The following is an 18533-nucleotide window of genomic DNA, read 5'->3' as shown; positions in this document are numbered from 1 at the left end:
ATCTATCTATCTATCTAATATCTAGTGTTGGTTGTACCATAACCATAACCAAAGGTAATAATTTATATACGCCTTTCTATAACATTCATCATTGTCAAGAAAAGGCATTCTAGAAATGTCTAGACACTTGACTAAAGACTTGACTAGCAAAAGATAAAGATATTGACGATAAGAAATTATAATAATAATAACACAGACAGCCCAAAATACTTTTTCAAAACTAAAGATACGCAATAGAGGGAGATAGAGTATGTACTGTAATTTTTAGTTATCAGTTATAAACATACACCCAACAAAAACATTAATGTGAAATGGGAGCCAAGTTCAATATAAAGAATATGTGTCGTTGTTGACTCGCCGATAAAAGAGTTGATAGACCTAAAATTTAGACAAATATTAAATTGGAAACGTGATTTCTTGGTAACTCCGGATACATTTTTGTAACGCCAGAGATGTGAAAAATGTCGGTCTAAAAGTTGATTCGCCCGCCTACTAGATATGTACATACTTTTGTAAGCATGAGTCACCGAATTAAATTAAATTGACCTATTACTCTCTCAGCTTTTATCTCTGAATGATAGCTTGCATACATTTTTTCTTTACGTCGTATACTTTTCGACATCCGCTTGCATGGCCCCGTGGTCCTATCTAGGGAAAAATAATAATAAAAATGTAAAATTTTCTTAAAAAGCCACTTCTGCATCGTGTATGTTTGTCAGCGCAGCGCAGCCTGCCTCGGGGATTACGCTTATTGCGTCCCAGGACGCGATTCGCGGCTGATTGTTTCCTCCGATACCTTATATAAACAAACAGATCGCCTTATTACTCCCACGCCCTCGCGGCCCATTTGACACGATCAAATGTGAATCTACGCTTTATTGGGTGAGATCAAATGTTATGTACGCAAACGATTTACGGAGCGACTTTTGTGCGCGATTGGTTCTGGTTTTGTGTAAAGGCATAACTACCTACACAATCTGCTTAGAATAAATGCAATAATTTTCAATAAAGTTATTTTCTATAAGTAATATTCATATACAACTAATTTCCACCTATATTTAATGTAATATAGGTATTTGCGATTATTATAATTATGGCAACCATTTCTGATTTGGAAATCCGTATAAACTTTTGGTATTGTTTGGCATGACACTGGACAAATTCGTAAAAATAGTACGCCCCATGACAAGCTACAAAAAGCCTCTAGCTTAGGCTGTGTGCCAATGTGCTTCGTGAAAATGGACCTTTAATCGGTTTTCCGCCTGTTGATCTCGTAATAGAATCAGTATTTACTACGCCGTATCTCGTAAATGGGTACGTTATATGAAGTAGGCACGTATTATATGCATGCGAAAATAACAATTAAATTTCCTGTAGATTATTGACCATAAAGTAGTGGTTTTGTAAAGATAAACTGATAGGTACTTCGTTTTGTATTATTTGGTAAAACATCAAAATATTGGTAAAACTAATCTTCAAAGCACACACGCCATTGTGTGATATCAGAAAACACATATTTTCCCATTTCAAAATATTATGTTGCAAATAGCTATTAATGTGGACGTTAATAAATTATATTATTTGTTTAGTGAGGAAAATAAACAGAACATTGTGAGGGTGTCACAATGGGTTGTGAACAAGTGCGAGTGTCACGCGAACGTGACAAGGCTGCCCACTGCACGGCTTCGTGACACACACACAAAAAGACGGAGAACAACTCATTTGAATACTTTTGTGAGGAACACCGGCAGAAGCTTCTAGAGTAGTAAATGCGCAAGCAAACGCACGAGCTGATAAATTGAAATAGATTAAATTCGCATTCAGCATTCGTTCCAACCTTTACGTAGATGCAAATTTTGTTTTCTCGGTTTTCTTACAAAAGTTGATTAATTTCAGTCTCGTTTGACATTTTATACCTTGAATTTTTATGAGATAATGGCTTTCGTGATGCATTGAAAATTCGGAAGAACAAAGTCAACTAATTATAGAATTGGTTAATAACTAGCACTGTATTGAAGGTTTCAGTTTTATTTACTTCATTAATTTAAAATTTATATACAAGGGCTAAATAGCTAAAGTAATAAAATACCAATACCTATGCTCGCAATAAAAATAAAAAAAAATTGCAAAAAATAAATGCAGTTTTTTTTTTTGCAGTGAAGATGTTACAGTAGCTACTGAAAAGCTTTTAATGTTAATTGCGATGTGCTTACTTGCCTCATGACTTATTTGATCCTTGTTTCAAATGGATCTCCACAAGGACTGGTCGTGCGCAGCCCTCCTCCAACTGTTCATGTTCATTATTTAGGGGAAACTGTTGTACCTACCTTGGACCTAGTTTTACCTCGGACAGATGGCAATATTTCCACATTGCCACGGTTATTGAAATATTTCATTTATATTATTTGAAACGTTATTATTAAGTATAAAAACCGGCCAAGTGTGAGTCGAACTCACGTTTCAAGGGTTCCGTACATTACACAATTTTTAACAATGTATTTTTTTATGTGAAACGTAAGTGAAATGTCTTTAAAGAACCCGTAGTAGGGGTCGGATCAAAAACTAAGTAATTAAGTCCGACTCACGCTTGACTGCACATTTCTAATAGGTTTTTCAGTTATCTTTAGGTAAAGAACTAGTATGTGTATAATTTTCAAAATTTTAGACCCAGTAGTTTCGGAGATAAAGGGGGGGAATGGACAACTCAGGACAGACGGTCCTGGCGCATGAGAACGAGGAGAGCAGACCCCAAATAATGGGATTAAGGCAAAGAGAAAGAAGAAGAAGAAATAACTTTTTGCCTGTTTTCTTAAATAACTTCTAAACTGTTTATTCTAAAATTATAAAAAGATATATTTGAGATTCTCACAATAAGCTCTTTCATTTGATATATAACACGATATAGTTTAAATAACTTTATTTTTTAATTTTCTCATTTAACCCCCAAAAGTGGCCCCATGTTTAAAATTCATTTATTTACGTTACATGTTCGTCTTTGGGTCACAAACATACATATGTGTACCAAATTTCAACTTAATTGGTCTTGTAGTTTCGGAAAAATAGGCTGTGACAGACGGACAGACAGACAGACGCACGAATGATCCTATAAGGGTTCCATTTTTTTCCTTTTGAGGCACGGAACCCTAAAAACAAGCTATCAACAAAACTTGAGAGCGGCCGATAACTCAAGTTTTTTTTTTTTAATTAAATTATGTTATGAAAATCAGTATTTCGAACTTTACATCAAAGATGATTATTTCATGTTTTGCTAATAGATAATTATTAGTTATCTGTGTAAGTAATCGATCTTAGAAAGGATTCCTAAAATGTTTTAGGCAAAAATAAAAAAATACCATTGCTAAGTATAATATATTTTCCTAAGGTAATTGGACTAGAAAAATCTATTGAATGGCATACATATGCTAAAAAATATCTGTGATTTCATATATAAATATTATTCTTATGATTATATTATAAATTTAGTAATTAAAGTCCGAGGTACAAGAAATGACCAGGGTACATCAGGGATGTTGTTCCTTGGACACTTTTCCCTTTTTTTCGTCAACATATGCCATTAAATAAAACAATGAAATCTGATTATATCGCGTATATTTCGACACCGACATTTCGAACCCTTTACAGCGCTCGTGGTCAACGGGTGACTGGGTGGGGTCCCGTTGACCACCGACGCTGTAAGTAAATTGTTCGAAACATCGGGATGTATTATAAATTCAATATACGCCATATAATCCGATTTCATAGTTTTATTTCATGAGTAACTATCGCGGAAACCGAAGACATATTGTCTATGTATCCCATCAAAATTTAAATTTTATATCGTATTAGATACCTTATTTATGTATCTTATGAATTATGATAGTTATTATATTCAGATAAACATTAATTCTGCAGCCTTTAATTTTATTTTCTAAAAATCATTAAAAAAAACCGGCCAAGTGCGAGTCAGACTCGCGTTCCAAGGGTTCCGTACATTACACAATTTAAACAATGTATTTTTTATGTGAAACGTGTCTTTAAAAAAAACTTGTAGGGGTCGGATCAAAAACTAAGTCATTAAATCCGACTCACGCTTGACTGCAATTTCTAATAGGTTTTCCTGTAATCTAAAGTTAAAGATCTATTTTGTGTATTTTTTTCAAAATTTTAGACCCAGTAGTTTCGGAGATAAAGGGGGGGAATGGTAATTTTTTGCCTATTTTCTAGAATAACTTCTAAATTGTTTATTCTAAAATTATAAAAAATATATATTTGAGATTCTCATAATGAGCTCTTTTATTTGATATATACCATGATATAGTTCGAAAAACTTTATTTTTTAATTTTCTCATTTACCCCCTAAAAGTGGCCCTCATGTTTAAAATTCATTTGTTTACGTTACATGTCCGTCTTTGGGTCACAATCTTACATATGTGTACCAAATTTCAACTTAATTGGTCCAGTAGTTTCGGAGAAAATAGGCTGTGACAGACGGACAGACAGACAGACAGACAGACGCACGAGTGATCCCTATAAGGGTTCCGTTTTTTCCTTTTGAGGTACGGAACCCTAAAAAACTGTCCGAGGTAGAATAGCTTCCACTACTTACCTACTTAGCAGAATAATTTGTGTTGTATTTAAAAAAATATATTATTAGCTGTTTTAACTTTCGGTACCTAGCAAAAGTATGATGTTATATAATGTAGGAGTAGTTAAGTAAGTAGGTACACTAACGTAGTCATAAGCCAAACTAACAATTCTATGGATAAAATTTATCTGAAATAAAGAATTAATAATAATAATATAATAATTAGTAATTACCTACTTAAGGAGCTTACTCGGCTCAATAATCAATCTGCGGCATACCATAGATAATAGGGAGATTAGTGAAATTTCAAGGCCAGTACAACCCTGCGGTTATTTCCATATCACCCGTCCTCGTGTATCAATCAAGCCGACAGGTGACAGTGGGTTGTAACTCTTATAAAAACATCTCACTGATAACGACGGCAGCCTTATCCGACTGAACACGTTCTGAGATAAAAACCTACACCTCAGTTATGATTCTTCCAATAAATTATTTGAACTTAATACATAAGTCTAGTTTTTCTACGTTTTCTTCTTTCGTTTTTCCACTTGCTACGATCCTGACATACCTCTTTCGCTTCCTTCACTTTCATAACATTCCTCATACATGCTCGCCGGTTTAGGGTGCTCTTGACCTGGCCTTTCTTCAGGATTTCCCCGATCTGATCAGAAAAAGTCCGCCGAGGCCTGCCCCTTCCAACTCCCGTTTCTACCTCTCCCTTATACACTCTCTTTGTTAACCTTTTTTCACTCATTCTTTCCACCTATTTACGTTGTCACATATGACAAAAAAGTTCCCTAATATCGTTAACTGAATTGACATCGTTTTTCTCTAGACTCTAGGCTGTTCCGTTCACAATTATTGAATAAAATAATTGTGTACAAGTAAACAAGAGGAAGTTTAGTAGTATCCTAAGGCCCGTACCTAATCATAGGATCCGAGTTTACTTGGAGACGTTTTAAGAGGTGATATCTCCGAGTATTATTAAGCCGAAAATGCTTAATATTTTTAATTGTGGACTCGGCAGCTTCTTCTGGAAGCTCTCCTATACGAGAATCCGATGAAACAAGAATTCTACGAAACAAGAATCCGTCTAATCGGGAACTTCCCGCGCGCGGGTAAGCCGCTTACCAGTTTTTATAAAGGGCAACTTTTGTAAAAGCTTGAGATTATGAATTTCATTAGTATAAACGTTGTGATAAGGGAGAGTTATCGAGAAACATACAAATTAAACAAAAAACGAGACATTCAATTATCTCTCTATACTCTGATTTATAATTAGATTCCAAAAAACTAACCTCACTTTTTCTCTTTTCCGTATATTTTAAGAAACTAAACAAAGCTAAAAGGATACATCTATATTTACTTTAAATGCTAGAGTATGCAAAAGGGTTTGAGTTTACTTCTTTACATATTTTCCATTATTACGAAAGAAAAAGGATCTGAGTGAGGTTAGTTTTTTGGAATCTAATTACAAATCAGAGTATAGTTTTAAGCTATAAATACTTTTTTTTTCTTTATTCATGCATTACAATTTAGACAGTATTTGTATTTAATTTTAATTGGATGTCAAAAGCATCATCTGATTATCCGAGTAAAAAATTATGTAGGTAGGTAGGTACCTTACTTTAAAGCCCCTACACTTTTTTAATAAGACGGTTGCTTTTATAGCAAAGGATCGAAATAAAATAGTTATTTGTGTTACAAGGGGGCAAAGTTGTTGTTTAACCTCTCGTGCTAATATTGATATATGAGCAAGCGAAAGATTCTAAAATTAAAAAAAATGGAATCTTGAGCGTTGCGAGGGTTTCAAGGCCTCGTGCCAAAAAAATATTGCCACCGAATGAAACACAAAAATTTTCACTACACCAACACAAGGAAAGTACCTACTAACTGTAAAATATCAAACAAAATCAAAGGAAATTGATACAAGATTATTTATGATAAATAGCCATCTTGTTTTTATTTAATACGACGTTGAATTTTGTCCAGATTTCACTCTCCATACGTTATAACTGTGTATCAGCAGTTTTATACCGGAGATACTTGTGTCATCATTGTCATCACCAGACGGTGTATCACGTCACTGTCATTCTGCGAATCAAACGTCACGTCTGCGGGATCAGCTTTTGTTTTATCTTTGATAAAGCTTCCGGTGTGCATGACTCTCTCCAACCTACCTTTATATAAAATTTCCATTTTGTCTTAGGCCGCATAGTGCATAATGATATCAAAAATTGTCGACTTAATATTAATATCTAGTTAAACTCTGATTTAAACTTTCACAATATATACACGTTATTATTTACATAAACGGGACTTAATCGCGTAATAACTTAGTGGGGTCTAGGACAATGTAAAGGAGAAAGTAAATAATTATTAATATATTGTTATAAAAATATAAATAAATTATAGTAGTTGAGAACAACAGTTTGATGTAAGTAGGTTAAAATAACGAAGCAGATCAAAGATTTGTATTTCTCGTGTTCTGTTCCTTTGTATCCAGTTACGTTACTTCTTATTCAATGGTACGAATACCTGAGAAAGAGCGACGGTAAAAATGTATTAAGTACTTATTACTCTTATTAATATTTTATTTACCTGTTCGGTATGATAAGTTTATTTCAGGGATATTAATATTATTAATTAGTATTGTAACGTCATTTCCTGATCAACTGAAAAGCCTAGCGAAATATCTGGCTTCTTATAAATGTCCCGTTTTCCTCTCTGGATTTTATAAATATTTTTACGTAGTTTGATGATGTTTATATATTTAAACTAGAGTTGTGCCGTTCCCGGTAACATTACCCATTTTGTATGTAAAATGTTACCGAACGAGAAATTTCCCCATAGAAAATGGGGAATGTTACCGGGAATGGCACAACTCTAATTTAAACACAACTATCTTCCTTCGTTTCATTTTTTTCGATGTGATAATTATTATAAGAGTTAGGACCTTTTAATTTTTTTTATTAAATTTGTTTTTTGCTCATAACTTTTTTAATAATCAAAAACTCGAAAAAAGTCAAACGAACAGGCATAGCTATCGTGAATATACAATTAATTGTGTCAAAATATTTTCCATAAAGTTAATACCCAGGGAGGAAAATGGGTACTACGTTTGTTTTGTATAGAGAAGCGGTCGTCCATTATTGTCTTAATTAGCCAGCCAAATTATACAAAAAATGCAATGCGTTTTGTAAAGCTGTATTTTGGTATGTTATTTGTACTACGTGGAAGGATGAAATTTATGTTTTGCAAGTAAAAATAAGTTGTGCTTTTTTTCAGTTTTATTTCAAAATATACTTACGCGTATTATAGGGCATAATGTACTGACGCGTTCAACATTCCAAAGCAACTTATGATAAAAACCCATACTTACCTAGTTTTTAGGTTCCGTACCTCAAACGGAAAAAACGGAACCCTTATAGGATCACTCGTGCGTCTGTCTGTCTGTCACAGCCTATTTTCTCCGAAACTACTGGACCAAGTAAGTTAAAATGGTACACATACGTAAGTTTGTGACCCATAGATGGACATGTAACGTAAACAAATGAATTTTAAACATGGGGGCCACTTTTGGGGGGGTAAATGAGAAAATTAAAAAATACAGTTTTTAAAACTATATCGTGTTACATATCCAATGAAAGAGGTCGTTATGAGAATCTCAAATATATTTTTTTTCGTAATTTTGAAATAAATAGTTTAGAAGTTAAAGTTATTTAAGAAAATAGCCAAGAAATTACTTTTCCCCCCTTTATCTCCGAAACTACTGGGTCGAAATTAAAAAAAAAAATAGAAGAAAATAGCTCTTTACCTATAGATCACAGGAAAACCTATTAGAAATGTGCAGTCAAGCGTGAGTCGGACTTAACTACCTAATAGTTTTTGATCCGACCCCTACGGATTTTTTAAAGACATCTTACGTTTTACATAAAAAATAGGTATATTGCTAAAAATTGTGTAATGTACGGAACCCTTGGTATGCAAGTCCGACTCGCACTTGGCCGGTTTTTTAAATAAAACTGCAATAACTGAAAATAAGTTTTTGCAGTTTTTCGCAAACTACGCAGTGCCTTTTTTTCTAAAACATACGGCTTTACATCACGCTTTGCATTTTTATTTACGTTTGAGTGCTGTATAAGTATGGTCAGATGTTTTGAGCTCCTTGTATAGTTAATTGATGAAGACCGAAAACCTTTTTGACAGCAAATCACGATATAGAGTACCTATCTAATACGTTAAATACATATACATACCTACCTAGATAAAGCAAGCCGTGATTCACAAACCTACAACTATGTGTAGCGACACTAAATGTTATCTACCATCTCGTCTGTCAATAGGTACCTACGGATTTTCACAACATAATGACTAACTTTGTGATAACCCCGAAATATACCTTAAGAGAAACACATATATTGTTATTGCTTTAATAGTTGCTTTTTTAGGTCACTAACATACTTATTAATTTAAATTTTATACTTTTTTGCAAATGGAAGGAAAAGTGTATGTAGGGCGAGGTGGAATACTTGAATCATGCTCAAGATTCTACATCTGGATTTAACACGTCTCTCTTGAAGAAATATTGCATTTAAACAATCTACAATTTTCGTAAGTTCGCTACGCCACCGGCTTTACTCGCAGTTAGCTAAGCAATGGCGTGTTAATAGGATTGATCGCGGGGCTTCATCAGACGCGGCTAAACTCGGCTTTCGACGTCACTCACGTCTACTACTTACGTATGCAAATTGTACTAAAACGCAACCTGTAGGTACAAATATGGTTAGTATCACACTCAAAATGATTTTTTTGAAATACTTAATTAGAAAATGGTAAAATCTGAGCCAACCTTTGATACAAGTAGTGCTTATGAAAAATAGGAGTACATACATACACATACATACATACATATAATCACGCCTATTTCCCGGAGGGGTAGGCAGAGACCACGGATTTCCACTTGCTACGATCCTGACATACCTCTTTCGCTTCCTTCACTTTCATAACATTCCTCATACACGCTCGCCGGTTTAGGGTGCTTTTGACCTGGCCTTTCTTCAGGATTTCCCCGATCTGATCAGAGAAAGTCCGCCGAGGTCTGCCCCTTCCAACTCCCGTTTCTACCTCTCCCTTATACACTCTCTTTGTTAGCCTTCTTTCACTCATTCTTTCCACGTGTCCAAACCATCTCAACATACCTTTCTCAATTTTTGTCACTGCATCTTCTCTCAGTCCATACTTTTCCCTTATCACACTGTTCCTAATTCAATTGTTGTTGTTAATTGTTAAAATAGGAGTAGGTAACAATAAATGTATACAGGATGATGATAACGGATAAATAAACAAGTCAAAAAGTATAAAAAATAGATATATTAGTAGTTATTTTTTCATCGTTAAAGATAAAAAGAAATATAATAATAGCGGACACTACTTCTAATTTTGAAAACGGAAATTAACTTTACCGACAATAGGCAGTCAGGCCAACATTATTCAAAAGCGATAATAATACAATTTCGATATTCAACCACGTCGTGAGTGACTAATTAAGATATTAACGTCGTAGGATCTTTTGATATTCCGTAGGCCATGTAGCCTAATTTTGCAATAAAAACAGCTCAGGTAGTTACAATGTAGTACAATGACAATAGCAAAATGATTTATTAAGTAGTTACTATGCACTTATTAACTTTTGAATATAAATATGACCTGATTTTTTTTACAAGCGTTTATTTAACTTCCCCTGTTAGTATGTTAGTGTGGGTCAAATCATGGAAGCTAAATTTGACCGACTTCCCGATTTCTGATTGATCTGAAATTTTGCATACATATGTAAATCGGATGACAATGCAATATTATGGTGACATGGAGCTGATCTGTTTACGGGTCTAACGGGTTTTTATTAGTAGAAACTCCAAAATGTAAAAATATATGTGTTTAATCTTTCTTGTGGAAAATGAGTAAGTGACGTTTGACATGCAAAAGCACAAAAGAAGCTACATTAACCTTTATCTATATATACTTCCAGCATCCGCGGAGGTGTGCTTTCTTGCCAACATGATCTGATGATGGAGACAGGAGATGGCCACAGGCACTGTGAATTTTCACAGAGTGCTTTCTAAAACAACGCAAACTAATTGTGTTTCGGGTTGTTACAATTGTCTCGATGAATGTTAGTTGCCTGTGGAAAGAAAAGTACAGTCAGCGATAAAACCTTGTACCAAAAATGTTTTTTTTTTCCAAAAACTTACTTTAGAAATATGATTACTGTACCTTTGCAGGGTTAATGGCACACACATTAGAATATTATCCTTCACATTTCACCTTACAGGTGCTTAATATTGTGCTTATAAAAATATAATTACATTGTGACCATCAAGACGGACTTTCTTTCCTCGCCTATTACCGAACCAGCCTAGTCCACCTCTACCGCCGAACACACATATACGTAACTATATTAACCTTTTCGACGCCGTGTCAAACACAAAAGCAGTTATCCAGACGCCACGTCACCGAAGTGTCAAAACTGAAATTGATTTTTATGCATATGCGTGTAGGTCTATGTCTATTAATCGGTCTTTGGCGTTGAACCTACGGTGCATCTATATCAGGTGACACAAGAAATGCGATGATAAATTGAAATTTAATTACGTATATAAATCACAAAAGTTATCACGTCCTTATTACCTGCCATCTTATTTATGGATATTTTACTTGTCGATCGAATTCCGGAAGTAGACAAGACAACCCAGTACGATTTCCGGTCAGTGCAGGAAACTATCCGGAACTCTGTGTCTCTTGTTTGCGGACATTATATTGTGCACAAACAATGCTATCGAGTTATGTACAGTAACATTAAATTTCTGAGGAAACGTGAGCGGATTGCTCAATGAGTATGTGACATTCATTCACTCTGCGATACTATTGGCAATGGCAGCAAACTAAACTATTAAGTGTCTTTTCTACACTATTTCAAGGTGCAATGGCGTGCCTACTGCGTGGGCACCTACCTCTATCTACTGCGAACAATGATAATCGAAGTTCGTTTTTATGTTCCATTCTATCTCTCAAAAATCGCAAGAGCGAGAGAGATGAAGATAGACATACGACACATTGATTTTCGCAGTTGCCCCCGTGTTTTCTTGTAATTTTTTTGGCGAGTGCAGGCATGTAGCGTTTTTGGGAAAACCAGTGCAATGTAGTAATGTAGCAATGAGAACTGTAAAAACTATGAGTAATCGAAGACCTCACTTATACGATTATGTTAGACTCCACGATTCACGTGTGCTGAATATGACGTTGTAATAACCCTAATATAACTAAAGGTTAGGTGTCGAAAAAGCGGAAAAATAAAAAAATATATTGAAACTATGATTAAGTACATATATTACATTTTTTTCTTCTGATTTTTTATGCCCTAATATGACAACATCTTTAATATACTTACGTTTTTTCTTTGCTATCGTTAAATTATATAATTACAATAAATTTAATGACCGATTTTTTTATATATATTTCCTTGTGACTTAAAACAGCATCAGAATGGATCTAATTATGTGTGTAAATGTCAATAAAAATGTATTCTCTATTGAGAAAACTTACAATCGTGTAACCATTTTTGGTTACATTGGAACTGCTACAAGCGATATTTTTGGGTACTTACCTACACTTTAATTTTCCTGTTACATACATAAGTATCTTTCGAACTACGTTATTTTGAACGTTTATTTTCGCAAACCCTTTTTCCTCTACATTATCGAAATAACAAGAATATATTGTCGATTGTTATGTGGGATATAAGTAATTTTTAGGGTTCCGTACCTACTCAAAGGGTAAAACGGGACCCTATTACTAAGACTACAGTGTCCGTCTGTCTGTCTGTCCGTCTGTCACCACAGGCTGTTTCTCATGAACCGTGATAGTTAGACAGTTGAAATTTTCACAGATGATGTATTTCTGTTGCCGCTATAACAACAAATACTAAAAACAGAATAAAATAAATATTTAAGTGGGGCTCCTATACAACATACGTGATTTTTTTGCCGTTTTTTCCGTAATGGTACGGAACCCTTCGTGCGCGAGTCCGACTCTCACTTGGCCGGTTTTTATTTCGTAAGATTATGCAAAGAGGTCGAGGCCTACACTTGCCGATGTATTTCCTCAAATCAAATTATTGATTCCAGGCGCGAACTTAGGCGACCGCGAACAGGCGACCCTCTGTTATGTGTTTTCTTGTTAGATAATGTATTGTGATATCTTGATGAATGGTTCACATATAACAGGCATCGTCGCAGCATTGTTAAACGATAGCTTTATACAGGGTGTTTGTTCAACACTTTATCTCTTGTGAAGTGAAATATAGGTCTTACTGAGCAACTTTTACTATGAGACCAACCCCGAAATCGCTAACTATCCTGTCGGAGAGTGTGAAAGCAATCTTAAACTTTAACCCTTACACATTGTTCTAAAGGTTCCTTAGACTAAAGTCCGTTCAGCGTTGCTAAACTATTAATTGCACAGGTACACTAATTAGTTTGTCGGGTTAATGACAACTTTTCAAAAGATCTAATAGTTTGAAAGTTTATAATAACCTAACATAACCTAACCTTCGCCGAACTTTGCCAAGTTGGCTTAAAATAAAAGATTACCTTTTAATAGACTTCACATTTTGGAGAACACACACACGACACACGTTACATTGGCCCTCTTTTTGACGGCGGACCCAAAACTCTTTACCTACTTGTAAAGTTCTACAACGAGAGACGCGATATTATTCTACAAAATTCCATGGTTATCTCTAGAACCGAATCTCGTTTATAGTTTGTCTTTAGGTACTATGCGCAATAATTAGCGATTACAGTGGCGAATCTCTCATACTTTCTAGATTGCTAATGCGTGGTGCGTGCGAGTCGTCCAATATACCATCTAGTGAGCAAGAGATCTGTACCTTGAAAGGTTTGGGCGAAGAATTCCATTAAATATCGTAATCGCCCCATAAGGCCATACAAGTAACGTTCTGAATATACAATCATGTTTTCGTGGCACAGGATAAACGAGTCGATCTATTTGCCATTCGGTGCCTTGCAATAATTCACTTGTTTCCTTTTCTATTGTATCTTTCTTTTACATAAACAACTAAACAACATAAAGGTGCCAATCCATTTCGATCAGGTTGCCATGGTTGCAAAGTAAGACTCGATTTGACCGAAAAAGTGACGCGGCCGGCGGCAACATTGGCGACACTCGCGATACATACTTCAAATATGAACCATGTTTCCTTATCATTTTGGTTCTGGTGTGTTCAGGGTTAGGAATACGCCGGAAAGTGTCGTTGATTTCAGCTGTTTAATTGTAATGGACATTCATAACATTGAAATTGGTCATATCACTAAATGTATAGGTAATTAGTAATTACCTATAATTTAATAGAAGTTTGACGTTTAAAATAACACTTGCATAATAGTCTGTGCTATCAAAATCGATGCCGAGTTAGCTTAGTCTGACTCTAACAAAATGTAACAAGTAAGTCCACTTACTTACATCGCGTTGGCAGCGAACTATTTGGCTAGTTAGTTAGTGTGGTTACATACCTATTTTAATAACTTAATTTAGAATTAGCTTTTAAGTTTGTTGGTTGGGGACTGAAAATCAGCGATGTCGCCGAGTCTCATCTATTTTACTACACAAATATTTGTCAAGTTTATCTGATTTTTGTATATGGACTTCATTTATAGGGTTCCGTACCCGAAGGGTAAAAACGGGACCCTATTACTAAGACTCCAAGTGTCCGTCTGTCTGTCTGTCTGTCTATCTGTCACCAGGCTGTATCTCTTGAACCGTGATAGCTAGACAGTTGAAATTTTCACAGATGATGTATTTCTGTTGCCGCTATAACAACAAATACTAAAAAGTACGGAACCCTCGGTGGGCGAGTCCGACTCGCACTTGTCCGGTTTTTTATGTTGGTAAATAAATAACTTTTTAATTTGGATGTTTTTTTACTGAATCACGTATATACAACGGTACGGATTCGGATGAAATTACCCATATATACACCTAAATAGTCATTCTGGAAATAATCAAGTTTCGTAGTGAAATGGGCCTGAAAATCTGTAACTGAAATATGATTAGCGAAATTCACGCTAACGAAGTCGCCGGCCAAAGCCAGTGAACAATATGGATTTCAATGGATTTGGTGCCTTTGACACGTTACACCTTATTAGACCACAAATGCGCGTATATACACTTCCTGCAAATAATTTGGCTTTATACTATTTCTGTACCAGCATGTTTTCTAAATGTTACATTACGAGAACCCTTTATTATGTTGCAAACCATATGATCGATTGGTCAGTAAACAGGGAAGCAGACTTCTAGTTGATAGGTTTATTTATCTATCTACGGAAACACTTGACTCCTAGCGCCGCCTGTCTACTCAGCACCATACAAAGTACAGCAAACATTATGGTAATACTAAGATACCAACTATTTAATATGTTTTTTATTTTTATTTTGTGCTGATTAGTAGGGGAGACTACGCTAGCTACGCTACGGCGGCTACTCACACACCTCACGCAGAGCCAATATCCCTTTCGGCACAAGAAAAAAAAACAGTCTTTAAAAAAGGCAAAATAGCCGTTATAATGCGTTTAAGCCATATAGGTACACTTAGAAAAAAAAATACAATAAAAAATCCATTCCCGTAAAAACCTAGTCAAAACCCCACCGTACCTTCAAAAAACGGGGAACTAGGCGCGAAGGCGTGAACAATCCGCGAAATCGACGCCACACTTACGTTCGCGGCTTCGCGCCGTGATTCGCGCATGAGTGTGGAGGGCCCTTATAGCAGACAACTCATATTTAATGATTAAACATTACGTTTCTTACATGTTTTACAAGAAATAAATCTAATTAGGGGCTATGATGAAATCGATTGAGGTTTGTCTGGAATTTGCACATAAAAATATGGGTTAATCCTCCTAATATGCTAATTTCAGCTGTACAGGTTCTTGTAGTAATCCTCCACAATCAACAGACGGTGTGCTAGTAGGAGACTGACAAATATTAGACGTCTGAAATACGAGATAAGCTCTAAACTCGGGGTCAGTCTGCATTACATCGTCACTATTTTCGAACTGATCTCATTATCATTCATTATCATTTCTTGAGTTGCAACCTATGTGATCGTCAAAATCAAATTCATAGAAGTTAGTTACACCCAAAAGCAATGACTTCCGACACTCAATGGCCCCAAATGTATATAGATAAGCAAGGAGTTGGAAAAGGGTAGACCTCGGCAGATTTTCTCTGATTAGATCGGGGAAATCCTGAAGAAAGGCCAGGTCAAGAGCACTTAAACCGGCGAGCGTGTATGAAGAATGTTATGAAAGTGAAGGAAGCGAAAGAGGTATATCAGGATCGTAGCAAGTGGAAATCCGTGGTCTCTGCCTACCCCTTCGGGAAATAGGCGTGATTATATGTATGTATGATACATCAACATAGTTTAATTCATCTAATGTAAAATTGTGAGTTTACATGACAATATGCGTTATGTATGTCAATGGCAAACGTCAAATGCCAAACAACAAACGTAAAGGACGTACTTGACGCGGCAGAAGGAGATAATCAGTAATCGGTATCTTTATTGATAGATGTATATAGGTAGATGTTCACATCACGTGTTGATTGTTGAAGCTCTGTGGGCCCTCAATGAATTTCTACCATTTCTTGTCGGACTAGTACCAATCACAGTGAAACGGAAAGGAAAACCAGCTTTCTAGTGTCCCGAAAAATAAAAGATCTAGCAAGCCCCTGAATCAATCACAACCAAATAGATAACAGAGTAACAATAATGAATAAGTTAAGAATTACTGCTCTGACAGAAAGCTTCCTCAAGAACTGCGAGAATCATCGACCTGTTTAGTGTGTACAGTTTCATTCAGTATAGACTGTATCTCGAGGTATTACATTGATACACGATCAGGAACAACTTTGCCTACCCCACTCAAACGAGTAAGAAGTCAAAGATATGATAAAATACAAGTACTCGTTTGGAAAACGATAGCTGCACACTATCATATCAGGATTAGTTAGTGCATTTTGACAAGACTTAGCACTAATAGGTACTGAAATATTGGAGTGCCACTTAATGAATGTTCCATTATTTAAGTAAGGCAGTTTTTGTGATAATTTTGAATTTGTTGGCCTTGAGTTAGGGGATATCCACAAAAGAATACTGTTTTCAATAGTTATTTACGATACAAGTGCGGAAAAGAGGAAATTCAAAACGAGTGGCGATAAATTAAAACACGACCGCCGGGAGTGTTTTAAATCGACACGAGTTGCGAATTACCTATTCGCACGTGTATCGTACAACGTTTTACAGTACATATGGCCCTTTAAACTTGCGATATATGCACGAAAAGTGCTATTTGACACACTAGTGCGAGAAAGTAGCACCATATGTACTGTAATAGTACATTTCGATGCTAGTGCGGAAAGTATGTCATTACTTCACGAGTACCGAGATATCTTGCCACGAGCCGTAGGCGAGTGACAAGACTCGGGACGAGTGAAGAATGACATTTCCGCACGTGTATCGAACGACGTTTTTTTAATACAGTTGCGAAAAAATAAGAAAAGCAACAAGTAAGGAACGGAATTTTATATTATTAATTTTGTGACATCATTGACATTGACATTATGGAGAAGTGTTTTTCTAGCTTTTATTCGACTAGAATTGATTTTGTTATTTTTATTGAACCCACTTCAATGAAAGTAACAATTGTAAATATTAAAACATTGTACTATTATTACCTAAATATCGTTATGATTATTTGTGTATCGTATATTTATAAAAACAATATCGAATGTTGCCTTTGGGAACTTAAAACATTCTTGCAGTAAGAAAATACGCCTCTTCTTTGACAGGCGTTCCGTTCCATTCAGACAACTTATTAAGAACGGTTTTTCAACATTAAAAAATAAACGTGTATAATACTTATAATGATGAAGAGGTAAGTAATAAAATACGAAATATGCATATTTTTCGTATTCTTACATTAAGAGTAGGTTTTTATGTTGATTACGACGTTTAAATGAAACTAATCTTAACACTCATCAATAAGTAGTCATGAATTGGAACAAGTAAAAATTTAAAAAAATTGGAAAAGTAGAAAGGACTAGTTCGCGAAAACCAACTTTCCGCACGCTAAACAGCCACGAAAAGTAGCACTTGTTGAGCAACTGTATTGAAAAATATTTTATTGTAGTTTTCTGTTGTAGAAATGGAAGTGCCATGCATTTAACTTGCCCTGTTAGTAGGTATTGTTAGTAGTTAGTAGGTATTGCTAGTAGATTGTTAGTTAGTTAGTTAGTGTGGGTCAAATCTTAGAAGGTAAATTTGAATTTGACCCACTTCTCGATTGCCGATTAAGCTGAAAATTTGCGAACCTAGGAATCTAAGTTGGGTGACAATGCAACATTATGGTACCATCAAGCTGATCTGACTATGGAGACGGACATTTTTTTCTGTAGTGATCTACTGGACTTTTTTTAGGATATGTAAATTTAATGTTATTTGTGCCCAGAATCATGAGCTGATTCCATGCTCCTAGGAAAGAAACGATGTCCCAAAATGTTCATACATTTTACGTACTTTCCATTTCGTTACCGCCGTACTCGGCCGTGCAAAGTGTTTGAAAGATGGTAACGGAATGGAAAAATAATACTTGGGGCGCTTTTTTCCTCCTAGTAGGAACGAAGGAGCTCTTGATTCTGAGTAAGAAAAACATTAAATTTTCCTATTTTGGAAAAAAGTCCTGTGCATCACTACAGAAAAAAATGCCCAGCTACAGGAGGTGGCCATAGGAACTCGTTGATGAAACAACGCAACCTAATTGTGTTTGGGGTTTTTAGAATTGTCTCCATGAGTTAGTTGCTTGCGGTA

This window comes from Cydia strobilella, chromosome 8 (assembly GCF_947568885.1).
Source record: "Cydia strobilella chromosome 8, ilCydStro3.1, whole genome shotgun sequence".
NCBI lineage: Eukaryota > Metazoa > Arthropoda > Insecta > Lepidoptera > Tortricidae > Cydia > Cydia strobilella.
The sequence above is the reverse complement of the archived record's forward strand: the minus strand, read 5'-3'. Positions refer to the sequence as shown.